Here is a 14,955-nt window from a genome sequence, read left to right as displayed (position 1 = left end):
TCGAAAAAAACATTATTTTTTTAAAATAAAAAAAAATCTATATTTTTAAATAAAAAAAATCATTTTTTAAAAAATAAACATAATCGATTTTTTTAAAGTATTAAATTTTTTAGTTTTTTTAAAAAAATTTGATATTTTTGAAAAAAAGAATATTTTTTTGAAAAAAGATAAATAGATTTTTTTCGTAAAAAAACTGATTAATTTTTTAAAATGAGAAAGGCGGTTTTTCTTTAAAAATAAAAAATCATTTTTTTTCGAAAAAAAAGTCAATTCTTTTTTAAAAGAAAAAATTATTTTTTTCGAAAAAAAATATCAATTTTATTTTGAAAATAAACAATCGATTTTTTTCGAGAAAAAAGTCGATTTTTCCTGAAAGTTAAAAATTTGATTTTTTTTGAAAAAAAAAAATCAATTTTTTTTGAAAAAAAAATCAATTTTTTTTATATATAAAAAAAGTCGATTTTTTTGAAAAAAAAGGTGATTTGTTTTTGAAAAAAAAAACTGTCTTTTTTCGGAAGTAGAAAAAAAAAGTCAAAGTTTTTTCTAAAATAAAAAAAACGATTTTTTCCAAAAAATTAAATCGATTTTTTAAAATAAAAAAGTTTAATTTTATTTGAAACAAAATCGAATTTTTCCTAAAATAAAAAAGTTGATATTTTTTGAAAAAAATGATTTTTATGAAAATAAAATAATAAAATATTTTTTTCTTTAAAAAAAAAGTCAATTTTTTTTAAAAAAAAGTCAACTTTAAAAAATGATGGGGCCTTAAAGCTTTACTTGAATTTTATGGGTCTTTAGTTTAGGGGGCCTATATATTTTGAGACTCATTTATTTTTAGAATTTTGGGCCCCCTATATTTTGGGGACCTTAAAAGTTAGGCCCCGACCCCTTAAATTAATGGCTCTTACCATACCATACTAACTATACATGATGCATCCAAACATTTACCACCATTCATAAGCAGCTTAACTTGTTAACCAAAGCACCAGTGCATAGACATGGCATCAGGAGATTTACTCAGCAAAAATTGTACCAACCATTGACAACACGAAAGCATTGCATACAAGGCCATGTATCAGCCATGTTTTAACCTCTCATTTACCACATAACCTAACCTAAGTACTAATAGTAATTAGCATCACAAAATATCCACTAACAACCCAAATATTTGCAGCTAATTCCTTACCATTTCAGACATGCAAACAACAATGCTCATGGAGAAAAAAGTAATGGAACGTCATCTAACCAGTCCAGCGGGTCACCATGTTAAACCCTAGCAGGCCATCAAGAAACCAACCTAAACCTGCACCAAAGCCACTTGCAACTTGCATGCAACCAAAACATATCCTACAAGAAATTGAAACTAAACATGCAGCTTGCAGCAAAAACTGCATTTGTAGGTCATGCTCGATCTATCAGTAGCTTCCGCATAACTTCAATGTAACATGTCACCTGCATTAGCCAGTCACCAATTGATTAACTAACACTAACTAACATTTTAAAATCTAACTAACTAACAGAAAACGATTTTCTAACAAACTTCAAAATCAAGATTAACTGAAATAACCCCTAACTAAAAATCATAATTCTCAATAACTAATAGAGTGAGTAACTTCTAACAAACTTTCACATTAATCAATTAACAGAGTTTGATCTGTTAACTATCTCCATCTATAAATTGATCTCCATTCTTCAGTTTTCATATCAAATTTTCATTTGCTCAGAAACCAGAAATCTCTTATTCTCTCTCAAGCTAAACTCTCTCAATCACACCTCTAAAACACTTCATGCAACCACACCTTTCATAATTCACCCCTTCACTCTCATTGAACACGCGTATAAGAAGAAGAAGGTTCAAGTCATAAGAGATGGAAGAAGAAGTAGGAGTGTAGAAAAAGAAGAAGTTCAAGCAAGGAAGATTCATACCTGAAAGCTGCATTATCAATACCTTTGCTCCGATCTTGGACCTCTCCCTCTGGCATGCATGTGCCATTTCTTCATCTTTAAGCTTCATTCTAGTTACCACCATGTGGGGTAGAGGCTGAGGAATCAAAGCCCTAACGTCATAGGCTTTGATTCCTCCATTTAAGCATTTAATTTTTGTTTATATGGTTAGGGTTGATGTGATATTTTGGTTTGATTAAGAGAATTTATGAAGAATTGGTAGAAATTGAGCTGATATTCGGTTAGAGCTTAAAAAATGGAGTGAAATGGTGTATTTGGTTCTGATGATTGGTGCTCCACCGCCACGACTGGTGAGCTATGACGCGGTGGAGAAGCTGGTTATAGTGATGATGGACTAAGCGCATGTCAAAATGAGATACATGTTTAACACGCGAATCATATGCATTATAATTGGAATTGATCCCTGAGTCTCACTTCTGGAATGCGTTTGTTTTTCCCTTAAGACCATTTTTTTTACTGTTGGCACCTTGTTCATAAGGAAAATGACAAATGGGCTCAATGTATGGGCCCTGCGCCTATGTACTTTCGACACCCTATTTCATGTATTTTTGTTATTTTTTTTTTTTTTTATATTTTTAGCATTTGTTTTGATAAATAAAATAGCTAATAAACAATTGTTTAAATTCAATTTTTAGGATTAATTGTTCATTTTTAGAATAAATGATATAATTGTTTTCTTAATCTTTTGGAATTAATTGAGTATAATCATGATTAACATGTTGGTTATATTTTTAATTATTTTTAAGGTTTAATTCTTATAGTTAATTGATAATCAACATATCATTAACATGTTCCTTTCATTTTAGGTTAAATTACAGAATTAGGATTAGTGTAATTTGATCTTTTCTTAGGGTTTTAGGTCATCTAATCTGAATATCTTTGGATACGAGATGAATGACCCACTTGTTCAGAGTATTCACCTTTACTCATAGACTTTAATTTGGTTCAAGTCAAATAACTACGAAGTCTTGTGCAACATCATGATCATTCATCTCAGTGACTAAATACCATTTTCCTTTGGATTCCATAGATACCTTTGGGTCAATAACCAATACCCAGTTTTGAACCAAGAGCTTTTGTTTGTCTTGTTATAGACAAACATTTCCTTTTGTTTTCATGAAAGTCCTAATGTTAGGAAAAACCCTTTATTTTTTTCCATACCATATATTGGTTCATGTCACCTTTACTCTTTGGTTGAAATATCATTACCCTATGGGTTTCAACAATACCATTGTCTATTGGTGCAAGTTATACTTTTTATCACTTCAGTCATGCCCTTTTATTATTGTTCGTCTTGTTAGGCCTAGTTTCTTAGGAAAACACCTATTTCATTTTCCATCTTAGTTCTATAAACTACGGAGCTCTGACTTTCTCATTGCACAATGAGAACACGTGGGCACAAGGGTTCGAATCCTTGACGAGCATATTTATTCTTTCTCCTTTCATTTACCTTCCATTATATATCATTCAATACCTTAAATCACCAACATTCATCCCCAGTGATATACTTTCTCTTTGAACCAAATACAATATTTCTTTGGATTCCATACATACTTTTGAGCCAATAACCAATTCCTTCCTCTGAACCAAGAGCTTTTGTTTGTCTTGTATAGAAAAACTTTTTCTTTTATTTTACTTACCTTTAGTCCTTATATAGGATAAAATCCATTATTTTCGGCCATACCATATATTGGTTCATGCTTTGGCCATACCATGTATTGGTTCATGCCACTTTTCTCATTGGTTCATACATACCTACCATATGGGTTCAAACAACATTATCCTTTGGTTCAAACCATACTTTGATCACAACTTCTTTCATCTCCCACCATTAGTTCTATGAACTATGGAGCTCTGAATTTCTTATTGCACTATAAGGATACGAGCAATTTAATTATTCTTTTCTTTTTCCCTTTTATTCATATCTTTCTTGAGTAATCTGTAGATATAACACCCCTTTGAGCAAAGAACAAGTAAAATGGTTCGAGTTGAGTACAACGGATGTGAGGGGTGCTAATATCTTCCCTTTGCATAACTGACTTCCTTACCTTTTTTCTCTCCCCTTGGTTTTATTGACTTTTCCCTTTCATTCGGGAATAAATAACGTTCGATGGCGACTCTGTTGTATCTTCAAGCATCTGATGCGCTCGGGTATTTTTCGCGTAGCTTCAACATGAAATGGCATAATTTTGGGGTTATACCCTAATTAGGATTAGTTTAGATTTTGATTAATTGATTAGAATTTTTAAACTAATTAAGGTTAGCTCTAATTTTTTATTAAATCCAAATCTTAGTGTATGTTTTGGCATGTTCTCCCCTTTATTAGTTGATCTAGATAATTCTTGATCAATTAATTACTTTGGTATTTGACCTTTTATTGTACGATTTCTCATGAACAATTGCATGCTCCCTTAGGTTTTTCATCCATTTAAGTGATCACAAGTTCCTTGTGTTAGACTATGGCACGGATCTAGAAGGGGGGGTTGAATAGATCCCAATTAAAAACTTGAATCGGCGCTGCCAATTTAAAAGAACATTGGTTTTGAAAATTTATTTTAAGTGCGGAAGCGGCCGAGGAAAATTTTAGTCTAAAACGAACCGTTATTGGAAAACCGGATATGCGTTAAGCTAATGGATTAGAGATAAAGTGAAATACAAATCACTACACTAGTTGCACACTCAATGATATATTTCACTTACTAGCAAGCCTAGTTCCAATGATCCAAAATACCAAATTAAACTGGATGTAAACTTAAGACAACTTTGGCTTATGCAAATTAACAAACACTTGGTGTGTATAAACACTCCAAGTGATATTTGAGTTGAGTAAGTAATTCAAATTTATCTAGTACAATATACTATTGTACTTTGGATTCAAACTACAGTCTTAATCTCTTACTCAACTTATATCAACGTTTGGTAAAATTGCTTAAACTAAAATCACTTAATTTTTAAGCTGAAAAACACTTATGCAGAAAATTAAAGAAGACAGAGATTTGATGAGGCAGTTCCCCCGCCGTCCTCGCTTCGGGGTACGTCTGCCCTCAATTCTAAACTTAGAATTGAGATGATTTAATTAGATATCACCTGTGAAATTTAACCGTTTATACAAGGATTGCAAAGCAAGTAAACAACAGAACTTCCAATGTGTTGAATGATGCTTCCTATCCTTGTTCCTTGATTCAAGATGAATCAAGACCTTCGATCGTTGTTGCTAGACCTCCGATTCCAGCCCCTTTGTTGAAGAATCTTCCGTTCTTCAAACCCTCGGCCCGGCTGATCTCAAACACAACGAATCGAACCCGAATCCTTCACTTCAATATCACTGAATCTGCTACTAGACTGATGAAGACTTCCTCTTCTCAATCACCTTCGCTCAGCTGAATATTGATGAAGCAATTCGTCCAAAAACCCCCAAACACAAATCGGGATTGGAGGACAAAACCCTAACGGTTTTATTCAAGAAAGAACCTGCCACAAGCTTCAACCCGAACCGGATTCTCCGATCACAGCTTCGAACCTTATCACTTTTAACCAAACACGAAGCACATCAAAAATGGTTGTGTGTAGTTGATGTGTTGTGAAACGTTGAAGATGAAGATGATGAGTCTTGGACACCTTTTTCACTCTTTCTTGTTTCCTTGAACACTTGAACTCAAATTGACAAATGTTAGTTGATAAAAGTGTTTTGACTTCTATATATAGTAACTGGCAAACCAACCAAAAATAACAGCTTTTCAAACAGTGAAAAGTACTCAGAAAACTGAGTTTACGCACGAGCGGTCGACCATAGGTCGGCGTGTGCTGACCCGTGGGAAATGCGCCGACCCCTATGGTCGACCCAAGGTTTCATGCGCTGACCCATGGATAGCATCATTATTCCATGCGCTGACCTCTGGTCGACTCAAGGGTTTTATGCGCTAACCCGTGAGTTATGCGCCGACCCTTATGGTCGACTCAAACACGCATGCGCTGACCAATCTCCAATTTGGCTGAGTTTTGCGCTGACCCGTGAGCTATGAGCTGACCCTTATGGTCGACTCAAAGTCTTCAAATCTACAGAAATCTGTGTTTTGTGATTTTCATGCATTTCGTCATGATCACACTTTGTCCACATATGTTCTTAAAAATTATAACAGATTTAGATAAGCGTAGGAAAGGATATGATGAGTAATGTGTTGCATTTGTTTATAGACGTGCATGATGGTCTTTTGTCATCATCGAAACTTGCGATCGTATGTTGTCTGACTCTTTGTCTTTACACCTTGATCACTTAAATTGGATTAGATCTTTTACTCGATTCCATACTTGATCCTTTAGATCAGTCATCCACTCTTTCACTTTTCAAAACCCTATAATCAATGCATTACAACATGGTATTTCACCCCATTCACATCCATTTCATTTCCTTGTTCATTTAAGACTAAAATATTTTTGCAAAAAAATTCAAAAACACTTTAAAAATACAATGTGAATTGTGTCCCACGAGCCTTAAAAGTGGAAAAGGAGTACGAGGGAGTATTCCTACCCTTATTCATAATATCTTTGGATACGGGGCGTATAACCTAGTTGTTCAAAGTATTCACCTCCATTCATATACTTTAGTGCAATTCAAATCAAAATAATCTTTTCAAATTTAAGATCAATCATAACCCATCAAACTCAATTTTCTCGCCTTAGGGCATTCCAAAACTTTTCATAAAGGACATGTTATTTTCGTTCTACCGCAATACAAACAACACTTAAACCCCTCACACGCGAGTAAACAAGCAACTTTTAACAGCTAGAATGCAAATGTTAACATTGTTCAGTAAAAACAACCAACAAGTCCATATTTTCTACCATGAACTAAGGAGCTCTGATTTTGTAATTCAACTATGAGAATACGTAGGCACAAGGGTTTGAATCCTTGGTGATCACATTAATTAATAAAATTATTATTTTCCTTAATTAAAACAATCGCAAGTAACCATTATATAATAACACCCATCCGTGCAAAGAATAATCAAAATGGTTCTCGTTGAGTACAACGGATGTGAGGGGTGCTAATACCTTCACCTTGCATAACCAACTTCCTTACCATGTTTCTCTTTCCCTTGAGTTTTATTGATATTTTCTCTTTCATTTGGAATAAATAACGTTTCTATATTTTTCGCGGCGCGACAACTGGCGGCTTTACTGGGGATTATATTCCTAAGAAAGTTAAACCTTATTTTGTTTGTTTTCTTTGTATGTTTGGGTGTTTATCTTTATTGTTTTACTTGCTTTATTTTATTTCATTGCATCTTTACTGCTTTATATGTTCATTATATTCTAGATATCTATTATATTCTAAATTAAGGGTTGGTTTCATGATATTACTTGAGAGAAAAGCTTTACACCCGAGCTTGAGTATACACACAAAATAGAATCAAGATAGTCGTGTTGACCTACGTCTCGCATGTTGGATTGGTATGAGACCCACACCCAGACTAGAGCCACGTGGAAGTGCCATTGTCCTGCATGCATTTGCTATGAAAAGGAATTTCCACTTGGATCCATGGCTCTGGGTGGCCTTTTAGGGACCACATTTTGAAGACTAGAACCTACCTATGAGAGGGATATGGTTTTTTTTTGCAGGAAACCTAAAACTCTACATTCCTTGAAAATCATGAATACATCGAACCTTTGAATTTGAAGAGTTCAACCTACTTTGAGAATCATATCAGGTTTATCTAGACTATACTGATCCTTTGAACATAATGTATTGTATACCATTGCATCCCTTGAACCTAAAAAATATTTCATAATATTACATGGCATTATTTTCTTCATGCATCCCTCTAGATGCAGGCATATCTTATCATCAAATAAAAAAACCTCATATCGCCTTTCATCTATAACCAGCTAGTTCATTACCCAACACATGTTAAGAACTGGAACCATGTCTTAAATGACTATGGATGAACTTCAGCGAAGCCAGGAATTATTGAGCGAGTAGGTCAAACAATTGAAAACACAGATGAACATAGTAGGGGTTTTTGTATGTGAATATCTATGTCCTAATGGCGATGTCCTGGATGATAACAAATGCCCGGGTTTTTGTAGGGGTCAGCCAGAGATGATAGGTATTCGGTAACACCGTTCAGATGCTTGAGACTCTCGTCGATCGACCTTTCCTGAAGTTCAAATGATGCCGAAAAGGCTGCATACCGGTCATTCATGCTTGTAGAGAAGGTGTCGAGACGCTCATTTTGGGCTTGAAGTTGCTCGTTAATATGAGCATAGCGCTCATCTTGAGTTTGCATGAAGGACTGTTGAGCGATCTGCATATTTCGCATCATATCCAACAGTTCTGAAGAGTCTGCTTGCTGTGGAGGGGACGGAGGAGATTCTTCATCATCTTGGTGATACGGCCGGTAGAATTGACGTTGAGTTGACCATCCCGTATGTTGCCAGTCACCCCAGCCACCCCAGCGTGGAACATCTTCTTCAGTTGAATGCGACTGCTGAGCCCAAGCGGAGTCGGAGTAGTCGTGAGTGTCAACGGGTGGAGGACTATCATCTCCACCATTGTGATCAAAAGCGTGCCTGGCTTCCTCTTCTTCATTTTCCTCTTCATCTTCTTGTTCTTCGGTTGCATCACTGTCATCATCTGCAGGAACATTTCCTCTTCGAACAAACTTATACATTCTCCGCTCATCGCACCAAAGATATCCCATCATAGACATAGTTTTTGTGCTGAACTCTTTGTCAGATGAGATGGAAGTGTACGGGAAAGACGGATGATTAACGTTGGTTGCAGTAAGGACCTCTTGAATGAAGGATCCGTAGGCAAGAGCCGTTCCTCGTCCGGAATCACGTAGACTGAACATTCTACTTGCAATGTAGTACGACCAGTTGATTTTCTTCTTATATTTCAGAATGTAAATGAGATGAACCTCGGCCTGTTCGACTCTGGAGAGACCGCCCTTCTTTGGTCGCAGGATGCGTGAGACAATCCACTGAAGAATCCGTTCTCCGGCTTTCAGCTTGCCGGCAGTGACAGTTCGTGGGAACGCGTCACTGTTCACAAAATGATCAGGATATGGTCGTTTCAGCATGTCATTCAATACACTCTTAAACTCGTAGCCATCTATTTGGTGAGAGTCAGTTACCTCAGGTAGAGGATTTTCAGCATCATCCACATACATATCAAAATATTGGTTCCAGATATTTGATTTAAGCGATACCTTTGTCGGGCCAATTCTGGAGTGAAACTTGTGCCCGCGAAAGTTGTCATGAAGGCCGGCGTAGAACACTCGGACTAAGTCTTCAATGTATTTAGTGTTGCATTCCAAGAAGTTGATAAAGCCTTGATGCTGCAGCAGAGCCATGATTTCAGCGAGGTGCATGCGTTCGGCGGTAAGTTTGTAGAATGCATGTTGTTGCACAACTCCTCTTTTGCCGATATCTTTGTTGAAGGCTTCGACGCGAGCGGGTGGAACGAGCGATACAGCAGATATGGGGAGAGATGCGGTGGATGATTCTCGGGATCTCTTACCGGAGGGTCTGCGTGATGTGGTAGCCATATGAGCAGGTTTGAAACTAAGTGTTTGGGTATAGAGTGAAGGTTTGTGAAGGGTTTTTGAGAGTGATTCTGCTAGAGAGAAGTTTCTCCCTATTTATAGAGGAAGGTTAGGGTTTTGGGAAGATGGAAGATCAAGGAACAATAGCCACTAGGTAGATGCAAGTTACAAGGTAGTGGGTAGTTTGAAAGGTGATGGAATGTAAATGCACACTTAATGATGATTTTTTTGAATGGGGATGCATGAAACGATTTAAATTTTTCTGCAGAAAAACAAAATTTTCGAGCGATGCGTCGACCATACCTCTGTATGCATCGGCGCATACGGTTTGATTTTTGAGAAAATGCAGAAATTATTAAGCGTGCGTCGACCATAGCCCTGCTGCGGTCGACTCATACAGTCCAAATTTCAATTTTTCACTATTTAGCACATGCGTTGACAGGTTTGATGCATAAATAACAATTCATACAGCAATAAACATCCAAAGAGAGATATCATGTATATATAAACAACATCATTATGAGGTATAACTATTTTAATCATGAGACTTTGCAGAGAGAGAAAGAGAGGAACAGTATCACCTCGATGCCGGAGTGACTTGGTGAATGGTAAACTTGTGCTCTATACCGTTTTACATCTACTTCCTTACCGTCTTCATCTTTGTTCAAGTTTGTACAAGTAGGCATGGGGGTGTCTATGGCCTTAGCTTTTGCCATATCAAATCTCTTGATAAGGTCCAAACAGTACTTTGTCTGGCTCACGAAAGTTCCTTCTTTGAGCTGTTTAATTTGCAGACCGAGAAAGTATGTGAGCTCCCCCATCATACTCATCTCGAATTCGCCCTGCATAAGGTCAGAAAACTCTCTCACAAGATTCATGTTAGTAGATCCAAATATGATATCATCTACATAAATTTGCACTAATATCAAGTGCTTTCCTTGACGTTTAATGAAGAGGGTCGTGTCAACCTTTCCTCTTGAGTATTCTTGATCGAGTAAGAATTTGCTTAGTCTCTCATACCAAGCTCTAGGAGCTTGTTTGAGGCCATACAAAGCCCTTTTTAGTTTATAAACATGATCAGGATACTCATGGGATTCGAAACCCGGAGGTTGTGCGACATAAACCTCTTCATTTATATGACCGTTAAGGAACGCACTCTTGACATCCATTTGGAATAGCTTAAAGTCTTTCGCATAGGCAAAAGCAAGGAGAAGGCGTATAGCCTCGAGTCGGGCAACCGGCGCATAAGTTTCCTCATAGTCGATGCCTTCCTCTTGGTTATACCCTTGCGCGACTAAACGCGCCTTATTACGGGTTATTACCCCGTTTTCGTCCAGCTTGTTCCTAAACACCCATCGGGTGCCGATTACTCGATGATCTCGCGGAGGAGGGACAAGGTCCCAAACCTCATTTCTGGTGAACTGATTAAGTTCCTCCTGCATTGATAAAAACCAGTGTTCATCGAGTAGGGCTTCTTTAGGGTTTTTAGGTTCCATCTGCGAAACGAAAGCGAAGTGATAACAGAAATTACTTAGCTTAGATCTAGTTGTTACACCCTTTGAGATATCTCCGAGAATGTTGTCGATTGGATGGTCTTTGGAAGACTTCCAAGCTTGAGGGAGATCATCGTTTGAAGGCGGATGAACTACCTCGGTTTCCTCATGGTGTACATCTTTGTCCTCCTCAATTTTGACTATGTCGGGTTGATCAATCCCCGGCTCGCCACCTTTGAGTATGTCTTCGGTAGATGTACCTGCACCATGAAAAACACTACCCTTTCCGACGTTTCTCGGATTGGATTCATCAAAAATGACATGTACAGACTCTTCTACAGCAAGTAATCGTTTGTTGTATATTCTATATGCTTTGCTAGATTGAGAGTATCCGAGGAAGATACCTTCGTCGGCCTTGGAATCGAATTTCCCTAAGTTTTCCTTTCCATTGTTCAATACAAAACATTTGCAGCCAAAGACAAGTAAGTGAGAAACATTTGGCTTTCGCCCTTTTAAAAGTTCATACGGTGTTTTGTTTAGAATGGGGCGAATGGGCACCCTATTCAGAACATAACAAGCCGTACTAATGGCGTCGGCCCAAAAATATTTCGGTAAGCCACTTTCATTGATCATTGTTCTTCCCAATTCTTCCAAAATTCGATTTTTACGCTCCACAACCCCATTTTGTTGAGGAGTACGTGGAGCGGAGAAGTTATGATCAATACCATGGTTACCACAATATTCTTCAAATAAGTGATTTTCAAACTCACCCCCATGATCGCTTCTAATTGCAACAATGTTTGTATTTAGTTTATTTTGGGAAAGCTTAGCAAATCGTTCAAAGGCGGCGAACGTGTCGCTCTTACTTACTAAGAAAATAGTCCAACAAAATCGAGAAAAGTCGTCCACTATTACGAAACCGTAATAGTTTCCTCCTAGACTTTTAATCCTAGATGGCCCAAATAAATCCATATGGAGAAGCACGAGAGGTCTCGTTGTTGAAACGATATTTTTGGATTTAAATGAGATCCTCGTTTGCTTCCCCTTTTGACAAGCATCACAAAGGTGATCCTTGGTGAACTTAATTTTGGGGAGACCTAGGACTAGATCTTTTGAGACTACTTTGTTAAGTAAGTCAAAGTTAACATGTGCTAAACGCCTATGCCATAACCATGAATCTTCACTCATCATTACAAGGCATTTGTCACTTGTTAACGATACTTCATTTAAGTCAAGTATATAGACATTGTTCACACGTAGGCCATTAAACATACTCTTCTTATCATCATTATGTACAATTTTGCAACAATCTTTTGAAAACGATACATTGTATCCTTTGTCACATAATTGACTGATGCTAAGTAGATTGTGTTTAAGACCTTCGACAAGCAAAACATCAGAAATAGTAGTAGAGGAGGGATTACCTACACTACCTTTACCAAGAATTGCTCCACGGTTGTTGTCGCCATAAGTTATATATCCCTTCTTCTTAGCCACGAAGTCAATGAAGAGAGATATGTCTCCTGACATGTGCCTTGAGCATCCACTGTCGAGAACCCATCTTCTCTCGGTAGTCTCGAGGCATTGTACCTATGGCAATATAATTAACAAGAGAAGGTACCCAATGGCTTATTGGGTCCTGAATGGTGAGGAACGAAATGGTTGCATTTGGGCATCCATTGATAAATGCCTTTAGGAACTAAAAATCTCCTAAATCTACATTTAGCAATGGAGTGGCCTTTCTTGCAACAATAGAGACAAGAGAAATTTACATTTGGATTGCTTTTGCTATCTTCATCCTTTATAACATATTTATATTTTTGATATGGATTAACCATACTTTTTCGAAAGTTTGATTTGTCGATAGCAAAAGTAATCTTGGGCTCAAGAGCCTTGTCAAGTTTGGCCTTTAGGTTTCTTACTTCACCTTGCCAAATGTAACAAGTATCACACCCAAAGTTCATCATTCTACTTCTAAGGTCCTCATAACTTGTTTTTGTGCTTTCCACTATAGAAGCTTTAAGTGCCTCAAGTTTCCTTTCGGATTGTTGAATTTTATGTTCCAAATGTGAAAAAAATTTCTTATTTGAGGCAAGCCTTTTAAAGGCCTCTTTCGCTTCACAGTGTAAAGTATCAAAAGCATTTTGCAATTCATGATGAGACATACTGGAGGATTTTTCATATTTAGCATGTCGTACCTGTTTCTTTTTGTTCTTTTGATGAGCAGAGAGACATAGGTTTGCATTTTCATCTTCATCACTAGAGCTTTCATCATCGGAGGAGTCGCTATCGCTTTCCCAAGCTATGTATGCCCTCCTTGGCTTTGATGGTTTCTTGTGTGATTTGTATGATTCTTTTTCTTTTGTCTTCTTGTTCATCGGACAGTCCGGTTTGTAGTGACCCAGCTTTCCACACTTATAGCACGACCCTCTAGTTATTTTTCCTTTTGAGTCATAATTTTTAGAGTACCTAGATTGCTTCCGGAAGTTTACCAAGTTCTTCTCGGAATGTTGGATGCCGTTCTTTCTCACGTAACGGTTGTAGCGTTTAACAAACAGCCCCATATCTTCACTCTTGTCCTCTTCTTCTTCGTCGCTCGATGAATAATCACTTTGCTCTTTTGCTTGAGACTTTGAGGAGGAAGTCTTTAGAGCTATTGATTTCTTTTCACTCACCTTTGCTTTGTCCTTGTTATCTTTCTTTTCGTGTTGTTCCAGGCTCAAGAGAACTTGTTCGTGCTCTTGCAGTTTACCAAACAATGTTGTCAAGTCCAATGTGGTAAGATCATTTGCCTCTTTGATGGTGGTCACTTTCGGCTGCCATTCCCTGTTAAGACATCTTAAGATCTTATTAGTAGCAATATCATTGGAAACAGGCCTACCAAGTGAATGTAATCGATTGATGAGATGAGTGAATCTCTTTTGCATGTCAGCAATGGTTTCCCCTTGCTCCATGAAAAAGAGATCAAACTCTTGTGTTAGTGTATTGATTCTAGCCAATTTAACATCATTCGTCCCCTCATGGGCAATTTGTAGTGAATCCCACATAGCCTTAGCAGTAGGACAATGGGATACACGATAGTATTCATCTACATCTAATGAGGAGATTAGGATATTTTTGGCTTTCCAATCATAATTGTATTTCTTTTCATCATCATCGGTCCATTGTGCTTCGGGCTTAGGCACCACTTCGTTGTTCTCATTGGTCATGGTTATTTGAATTGGACCATTGAGAATAACATTCCATATTTTTCTATCTATGGAATTTATGTGCACCCGCATACAGTCTTTCCAATAACTATAATTTTCACCATTGAAAACGGGAGCTCTATTATAAGCCCCTTTAGGTTCGTTAGCCATTTTCTATCAAAGTTGTATTTTGAAGCACGGAGTGAACCGGAGCTCTTGATACCACTTGTTAGACTATGGCACGGATCTAGAAGGGGGGGTTGAATAGATCCCAATTAAAAACTTGAATCGGCGCTGCCAATTTAAAAGAACATTGGTTTTGAAAATTTGTTTTAAGTGCGGAAGCGGCCGAGGAAAATTTTAGTCTAAAACGAACCGTTATTGGAAAACCGGATATGCGTTAAGCTAATGGATTAGAGATAAAGTGAAATACAAATCACTACACTAGTTGCACACTCAATGATATATTTCACTTACTAGCAAGCCTAGTTCCAATGATCCAAAATACCAAATTAAACTGGATGTAAACTTAAGACAACTTTGGCTTATGCAAATTAACAAACACTTGGTGTGCATAAACACTTCAAGTGATATTTGAGTTGAGTAAGTAATTCAAATTTATCTAGTACAATATACTATTGTACTTTGGATTCAAACTACAGTCTTAATCTCTTACTCAACTTATATCAACGTTTGGTAAAATTGCTTAAACTAAAATCACTTAATTTTTAAGCTGAAAAACACTTATGCAGAAAATTAAAG

The 14,955-nt window shown here is 37.0% G+C and overlaps 1 protein-coding gene and 1 long non-coding RNA gene across 2 annotated transcripts in view; both read right to left on the bottom strand.

Moving 5' to 3' along the window:
• Positions 1-993: 993 nt before the first annotated feature.
• On the bottom strand, positions 994-2,395 carry LOC127129026 (uncharacterized). Its single transcript, XR_007806121.1, has 2 exons — positions 1,927-2,395; positions 994-1,452 (listed from the first exon to the last, which is right to left on the bottom strand). It is a non-coding gene; the product is annotated as an uncharacterized LOC127129026 (long non-coding RNA).
• A 3,540-nt stretch (positions 2,396-5,935) lies between these two features.
• The window catches only part of LOC127129025 (RHOMBOID-like protein 1), a 34,519-nt gene continuing 25,499 nt past the window's right edge, over positions 5,936-14,955 (bottom strand). Inside the window, exon 3 of the transcript XR_007806120.1 lies at positions 5,936-5,946. The gene's annotated coding sequence lies outside the window, so the exon portion shown is untranslated. The remainder of the gene's footprint in view (positions 5,947-14,955) is intronic.

Source organism: Lathyrus oleraceus, chromosome 3, assembly GCF_024323335.1.
Source record: "Lathyrus oleraceus cultivar Zhongwan6 chromosome 3, CAAS_Psat_ZW6_1.0, whole genome shotgun sequence".
Classification (NCBI taxonomy): domain Eukaryota; kingdom Viridiplantae; phylum Streptophyta; class Magnoliopsida; order Fabales; family Fabaceae; genus Lathyrus; species Lathyrus oleraceus.
Note: the sequence above shows the minus strand (reverse complement) of the source record. Positions and strands in the feature narration are given on the sequence as shown.